Source organism: Microtus pennsylvanicus, chromosome 5 (genome assembly GCF_037038515.1).
Source record: "Microtus pennsylvanicus isolate mMicPen1 chromosome 5, mMicPen1.hap1, whole genome shotgun sequence".
NCBI lineage: Eukaryota > Metazoa > Chordata > Mammalia > Rodentia > Cricetidae > Microtus > Microtus pennsylvanicus.
Window position 1 is genome coordinate 87,612,252 of NC_134583.1, and position 7,937 is coordinate 87,620,188.

At 52.5% G+C, this 7,937-nt stretch overlaps 1 protein-coding gene across 2 annotated transcripts in view; it reads right to left on the reverse strand.

Moving 5' to 3' along the window:
- Syt12 (synaptotagmin 12) overlaps positions 1 to 7,219 on the reverse strand; it is a 35,521-nt gene extending 28,302 nt beyond the window's left edge. Inside the window, exon 1 of one of the 2 annotated variants that reach the window (XM_075973039.1) lies at positions 6,982 to 7,219. The gene's annotated coding sequence lies outside the window, so the exon portion shown is untranslated. The remainder of the gene's footprint in view (positions 1 to 6,981) is intronic. The other variant, XM_075973040.1, reaches the window with a different exon arrangement.
- Between the last annotated feature and the right edge of the window lie 718 nt (positions 7,220 to 7,937).

Here is a 7,937-nt window from a genome sequence, read left to right on the forward strand (position 1 = left end):
CAGGCAAGGTAAGCGAGGGGAGGTCAGAACCATAGAAGGCTTGCTTGGCTCTGGGCACCTGTCTTCCTTTCCAGCAGGAATTCTAATTAGGAATGGTGGGACCTTCCATCTTGTGATGGCTTAGTTTTATGTCTACTTGACATAAGCTATCGTCATCTGAAAGAAGGGAGCCTTGATTGAGAAAGTACATCCATAAGATTGGGCTGTGAGCAAAGCCAGAGAGCATTTTCTTAATCAGTGATTGTTGTGGGAGGGCCCAGGCCATTGTGGGTGGTGCCATCTCTGGGCTGGTGGTCCTGGTTTAGCAGACTTAAGCCAAGGCAGAGCAGGCCAGTCAGCAGCATTTCTCTGTGGTCTCTGCGTCTGCTCCAGCCTCAAGATTCCTTCCCTGCTGGAGCTCCTGCCATGGCTTCCCCCAGTGGATGGTGACTCATGATGCACAAGCTGAATAAACCCTTTCCTGCCCAAGTCGTGGTCTTCATCATAACAATAGAAACTGCAGCTCTTTAAAGACAGCCAGACAGTGGCTGGAGAGGGAGAGGTGGCTCAAGGGTGGAAGAGCATGGCTGCTCTTCCCTGGGTCTTAGCCTCAGCACTCACTTGGCAGCTTACAACCTTCTGGACTCCAGTCCCCGGGATCCAGTGCCCTCCTTTGACTTCCATGGGCACCAGGCACACATTTGGTGTACATACTCACATGCAGGCGAAACACTCGTACACATAAAAGAATAAAATAAATCTCAAAACTTTTTTTTAAAGAAAGGCCAAAAAATATTGTTTGAAAAAAATTTAATTTTTAATCACATTTTGTTTGTTTATTTATTTATTTAGTTAGTGTGTCTGTGTTTGTGTGGAGAGCAGAGGACAACTTGCTGGAGTCAGTTTTCTGTTTCCACAATGTGGGCTCCAGGGACTGAATTCAGGTCTTCAGGTTCCGCAGCACTCACCTTTACCCGTGAGCCATCTCACCAGCCTCTTGCTTTGTTTGTTTGTTTTGGTTTTGAGACAGAGTCTCACTCTGTAGTCTAGTGTGGCTTCCAGCTCACTAAGTAGCCAACGAGTACCTGGACCTTCTGACCCTCCTGCCTCTGCCTCGTAACTGCTAGAATTACACCCACTCAGAATTAAAACCTGTACTAACTTTTTGTTGAGACAGTCTCCCATGCCATGCCCGGCTCAAGCTCCACACGTCGCTGACAGCTGACAATGACCTTAAACTTCCAGTCCTTCTGCCTTCTCCCCTCCCCCGAGGTCTGGGGTTACAGATGTGGGCCACTATGCCCAGTTTTACTTGATGTTAGGAACTGAAACCAGGACTTCAAGCATACAAGGCAAGCACTCTACTAACGAGCTACTGGAGGAGCAGAACGAACTCCATTTGAGAAAGAACTCCATTTTAGACAGGACCTAACTAGGGGGTTGAATGCAGCCCAGCCAAGTCATGAACATTCCCCAGAAACTGCCTACCCTGGTCAAAGTGACCCACCAGGGTGTCCAAACAACATCTGCTTGGTTCAAACGCCCTTGTAGGTATCTGATTAACCACTGTTTTGAAATTCCAATACATTCCAACCAACGAATTCGAAAGTTGTATACTTTTACCCAATCCCGACACGGCAAGGCTTGTGCTACCCTGCCCTGCAGTTTCCCCTTTAAAATCCCCTTACCCTGAAGCCTTGAGGTTGTTCTCCCCGACCAGCTGCGGCAGTGTATTGGATTACAGTCCAAGTTAGCTAACTTGTACTCAATAAACCCCAGTGTGTTTATATCAGATACTGGCTCTGTGGTGGTGTTGTTCGGGGGTCCTGGGACACAGGCATAACACTACATCCCTAGTACGCATTAATTTTGAGACAGGGTCTCATTATGACACACTGGTTGGCCTTGACCTGCTAGGCTCTGCGGGTGCCCTGTTTAGCCTGTGGGCAAGCTGGAACTACAAGCACACGCCCACATGCCTAGCTTGTTGACTTTTAAAAAAATTTTAAATAAATATTATCGTGCATTGGTGTTTTGTCTGTGTAAAAATGTTGGGTCCCCTGGAACTGTAGTTACAGACAGTTGTGAGCTGCCATATAGGTGCTGGAAATTGAACCTGGGTCCTTTGGGAGAGCAGTCAGTGCTCTTAACTGACCCATCTCTCCAGCCCCCTTTGTTTTTGTTTTGTTTTGTTTTTGAGACAAAGTTTCTCTGTAGCTTTGAGCTTGTTCTAGAACTCATTCTATAGACCAGTCTGGCCTTGAACTCACAAAGATCTACCTGTCTCTGCCTTCTGAGTGCTGGAACTAAAGGTGTGCGCCTCCACTGCCTGGTTAGCTTGTTTACTTTCAAGTGTAATCAATTCTTCACACACGCAAAGATGTCCACACAATTCAGGCACATTGGGCCTTGGCTCACCAACCTTTCCAAGCATTCTGTAGGCTTTCTCTGAGATCAGGGTTCAGTGGGAGAGTGAAGCTGAGACTTTAGGCATCTTTTGGGGGGGCGGGAGGTAGTATCTCCTGCCTTTGCTTTGGAGTCAAGAAGTTGGTCCTGCACACAAGTTGGTCCTAAGGTATGTGGCCTTGTGATGCAGGGCAGATGTGGTTTTGTAGCTGGCTTCTGGTTTCCTGATGTTGCTCCCAAGTTGATGAGATAAGAGTTGTCATGGTGATGGGAGGCAGTGCTAAGACAAAAAGACTTCACCCATCTTGGCTTGTGTGAGCCCCAGGCTTGAGATAATGATAAGATAAGAGCCAACCTCCCTGGGCATATCTAAGCACCAAGCACAGTTCTAAACATCTATGCATATATGACCTCATTTAACCCTCTTAGCAAGGCACTGAAAAGGGCACTAGAATCATGTCGGCTCTGTTACCAGAGTGCTGTGGAGTTAACGTGCCACATAGCTAAGACGTATTCAACCAAGGCTGCCTGGCTCTGAGCTCCTAATCCCTGTGTCTTACTGAACGTAGACATAGATTTCCCAGAAAGTTGTCTAAGAACTGTAGGTTACAGATGGCTTGCTGTACAAGTCTGGGGCTGTCCTAGCCCCAGCAGAAGTGGCTTTGGATATAACACAGTGTATGAAAACACATTCCAGTCTGCCCCAGCCTAGCTGCGACCCTGATAATGCCGTAACTGCATATTTGCCACAGGCTGGCAACAAAAGGAAAAGACTAAGCAGAGCATGACACACGCTACAGCGTGTGGTACCAGCAGACCCTCAGAGGGTATCAAGTCTCTGGCTTTGGCATGTGTGGTACCAGCAGACCCTCAGAGGGTATCAAATCTCTGGCTTTGGCATGTGTGGTACCAGCAGACCCTCAGAGGGTATCAAGCCTCTGGTTTTGGCATGTGTGGTACCAGCAGACCCTCAGAGGGTATCAAATCTCTGGCTTTGGCATGTGTGGTACCAGCAGACCCTCAGAGGGTATCAAGCCTCTGGTTTTGGCATGTGTGGTACCAGCAGACCCTCAGAGGGTATCAAGTCTCTGGCGTGTGTGTTGGGGTACGGGTCAACCAATGCTATCCAGCCCAGGCTCCACAATCTTAACATCTACTTCCCTTATTTTGCCACGGGAACTGCGGTACCTGGGAAGGTATAAATGACTGCTCAGCGCACCCCCAGGTAGAGCTTCCAGCTGCACCCTGCTACAGTGGGCTTGAAGTCAGGGCACAGCTGCCTAAATAGAGAGAGGAAGAAACAGGAAGATCCACAAGATCTTCCAGGGGATCAGCCTAAACCTCACGTCAGCTCTGAATTTACATTAGCCCCTTTACTCACTCTCTCTCTCTCTCTCTCTCTCTCTCTCTCTCTCTCTCTCTCTCTCTCTCTCTCTCCTCAGTAGTACCATCTATAAAGGGGCTAAGACTGGCCTTGGAATGTAGATCCCTTGGTAGAGTGCTTGCTTAGCGGGCAAGAAGACCTGGGTTTGGCTCTCCAGCACTGAGTAAAACTGGGTGTGGTATTTACACCTGTAGTCCTAGCACTCAAGAGGTAGAGGCAGGAAGATCAGAGTTCAAAGTCATGATCAGCAAAGAATGAGATGGCGTGGCAATTATTAGCTGCTGTGGTTACTGGCCTGGCCAAAGTACAGAAAGAGCCCCCTGGCTCCCAGGCTGTGCAGAACAATCACGGGGCAGCACTGCCGATCTGCCCATGTGTTTGGTTTGTTTAAATTAAAGTGAATTGTATGCTGTGTGTGTTTGTGTGTGCGTGCGTGTGTGTGTGTGTGTGTGGTGTGTGGTGTTTCAGACAGGAAAAGGAGGGGTGCTAAGTGTATAGGTCAGCAGTAGAGTGCTTGTCTAGTGGGTGTGAGGTTCTGGGTTCTGTTCCTGGTGCTGGAAGAGAGGGAGGGACAGGGAAGGGAAGAGGCATTTCCAGCGGGTCTGCACTGCACCCCTGCCCCGTGATTATACAGTCTCATGCTCCTGGGCTCAGACCCGGCCCCTCCCACTCCACCACTCACCTGCCAGAAGTATCCTTATTCATAAGCTAGACTTGAAACGAGCTCAGCAGAGTGGGCACCCGTGTTTAGGGCTTCTGTTTCAGCAGTCATAACCCTCAACCCAGAACCTTCTTCCCCATGCCCCCAGATACTCTGGGCAAATCTTGTTATACTCAAAGAAGGTAATAAATGGGCCCGACACAGCCCAGCAACTGCATAGGAAGCTGCACACACCGCGGGTCTACGTCTGCAGAAAATGCCCTTCTTAATGGCTTTAGTCACAACCCGAGAGACCCTTGGCTCTATCTCTCCTCCAGCAACACCAGTGGGTTTCTATTGGCAGCCCAGAGGTTGCAGCTTTGGCTAGGGCTTGGGTGCTGACAAGGCATTTGTAGGCCAGGGCAGCCAGTGGCCAGAGCTGGAACTTCTGATGGGCAGCAGGGGCCAGCTGGGGTTGCTCCAGGCCCTCATCTGAGCTAAGACTATGCATCTTCCTCCTTGAGCACCCCTCCGTACACAGCCTACAGTCAGTCCCAGTATCCACTGCAGGGAGCAGTGTTCATTGAGAACAGCCCCCGCTTCACAGTTCTCCCCAATACTGCCTTCACAACACCGTGTGCCGAGTGCTTAACTAACCAAGTCTAGTGTATAATTGGTGCCCATCAGACCCGGTGACTGAATAAATTACTGGATCCCTGTTTCATAGACAAGGAAAATGGGGGTCACACACATCCCAGTGTAGCAGCTCTGGGCTCCATATGAAGACTGGCTCTGGACCTAAGCACTGGGCCACCATGCTGCCTGCTGACCGGGCCTTGCAGGCCATGGGATGGTTGGGAAGCACCAGCATCCTACTATGCTGGAACCTGACCATGGCAGAGGCTCCCTCCTGAGCCTGTTAGAGAAATGGCTTTCCAGGAATTCTGTGTGTAGAATCTGGGACCCTGAGCTGAGCCCCTTTTCTCTGCACTTCACCTCCGTCTCCCTGCTCAGAGTCCTCAAAACACAACCAGCAGAGTGTTGGTTCCCTTTACCTCGATACCAGCAGGTAATAAGAAGGAGGGGAGGGGCCTTACGGGGCGCCTCAGTCTATTGGGTTGTGAGTTTCTTGCGGGACCTTTAGGTTTGAAAACCTTTGCAAGTGCGTGTGCATGCCTCCCCCGCAACATTTTCTGAGATAACCACATCCTGGTGCCATCCCCCAGACACCCGCAGAAACCACAGTACAGACTGGCTGGGGGTGGGTGGCAGCTGACATTGGGTACCTACTGTGTGCCAGCATCTACCAAGGACTTTCTCCCTGCAGCCCTGGAAATGGCGGAGGGGTGGCCCAGCAGCTGAAGCTTCCTCCAGCTTTGCCAAGTGTGAGAAGTAACTTGCCCAGGATCACTAACAAACACTTAGTAGGTTGAGGCCAGGATTGGATCCCAGGCTGGGAGTGCCTACTCTTCGGGGCTGCTTGAGAAAGATTTCAGATTATACCCTGAGGATGGGAGACAGGGGTGGGGTGGGGGCTGGGGAATGATTGTTCGTGTCCTGGCCTTACTGGGTGGGCTGTGGGGTTTTTTGTTTTGTTTTTCGAGACAGGGTTTCTCTGTAGCTTTGGAGCCTGTCCTGGAATTAGCTCTTGTAGACCAGGCTGGCCTCGAACTAACAGAGACCAGTCTGCCTCTGCCTCCCCAGTGCTGGGATTAAAGGCCTGCGCTTTAGGTGGGCTGTGTTAACACCTAGGTGGATCTCCTTCCCTTGTGGAACCTCAGATTTCCTTCCCTCCTGTCTAATCAGAGGGACCACTGCTGCTGCAGCAGCTCTTTAAACCCAGCACCGCGGCTTGACAGTCCAGGTGCAAGTTTCCCAGGTTCTTCCCTACGGATGCGGATGCGGACTCACCGACTGTAAGGGGAGACGCAGTCACTTAGCGACACGTTGGCCACCAAAGAGAGAGGCTCAGGGCCCCTTCACCCACAGTGCCGTTTGCTGCCCCCATGTTCAGCCCCAGTCTACAGACAGCCTTGAGGAAGCTAAAGGTCCCCTTAGGCTCTTCCCCCAGCCTTCCTTCCCAGGCCTCCTGGAGATGAGATGCGCTGCGCCCCCTGCGATGTTGACAGTTCCTGCAGATTCTCACACTCCTCAGCATATCTGGGGACTGGAAGTTGGGGGGCCTGACTAGGGCCCCCCCTCCCTGAGGGATGTAAGTCCAGAGCACAGGCAGTTAGGATAGCCAAGGTGCTGAGTGTGAAAGTGAGGGGTGTGTATGTTGTGCGGGCTCAGGGGAGGCGTGTAAACAGCGGGGTGAACCGCGTGTGTGCACACGGGGGCCGGGCGAGCCGGCACCAGGCGATGCGCAGTGCACGGAGTGGCTGGGCCGGGGAAGGGCGCCCAGCGTGCTCTGTGTCCCGCGTTGCTGTGCCAGAGCGGCGCGGGGGTGCAGACGCACGGAGTGTGAGGGGCCCTGGATGCCGGGCGCAAGAAGAGGTACTGCGTGCGTCTGTCCGTGCCCAGGGCGCCTGTGCCTGTCGCGCTCTGGGGGTAGGCCGGGGTGCGTACTCACCCCGGGTTCTCCGTGGGGCCGCGGGTCCGACTCCCGTCTCTGCCTCTGCTTGGCTGCTCCAGTGCCGGCCTCGCGCCGTTGGCTAGCACAGGAACTGGACTGTCAGCCGCTACGCCACCCCTGCAGTGTCGCAGGCACCCGCCTCGCGCCTGGAGCCGCGCTGCACGGATCGGGGGCTCCGCGGGGCTCGGCGGCCGAATGGAGCAGCGCCGCAGTCCGGGCACGCTCCCAGAAGCCCGCCGCGCGCTCCCTCGCGCTCGCCCGCCTGCCCGCCCGCCCGCTCCTTCTTGAATTTAAAGTGACAACCCCGAGCGCTCTCTCTACTCCAGGGAGCGGAGCGGCGCAGTGAGAATCTGAGTCGGAGATCCCCAAGCGCTGGTGGGTCCTGGGTGGTGCCCAACCCCAACCTCACAATCGTGGGTCCATGGACATGTGGTGGGGAGCCATGCGCCCACCAGGGGTGCCCTTGCTTCCTTTCTAGGCCTCAGTTTCTTTATCTGTAAAATGGACTCAAGGGAGCCACAAGAAAGCCGACCAGCAGGCAGCGCAGCTACTAGTTGTCCCCCTTTCTCCGAATGGCTAATACTCCCTTCCATGATTGAGTTGTAATTCTAGGCTATACCAGTCCAGGTCTCTTACCGAGATCATCTCTTGTAAACTTTGCAATGACCTCATCCGTGGCCACGCTTTTTCTTTTTAAGGCCCAGGGTGGATACCAAGGTCACAGTGCCAAATGTCAAAGTCAGAACTTGAACCTTTCGAAGTCATATTCTCTCTCTCTGTGTCTCTCTCTGTGTCTCTTTCTGTGTGTCTCTCTCTGCCTCTCTCTCTCTGTCTCTCTCTCTCTCTCTCGATCTCTCTCTCTCTCGATCTCTCTCTCTATATAGCCCTGGCTGCCTCTGGGATTTACTTTGCAGATCAGGCTAGTCTCAAATTCATAGAGATCCACCTGCCTG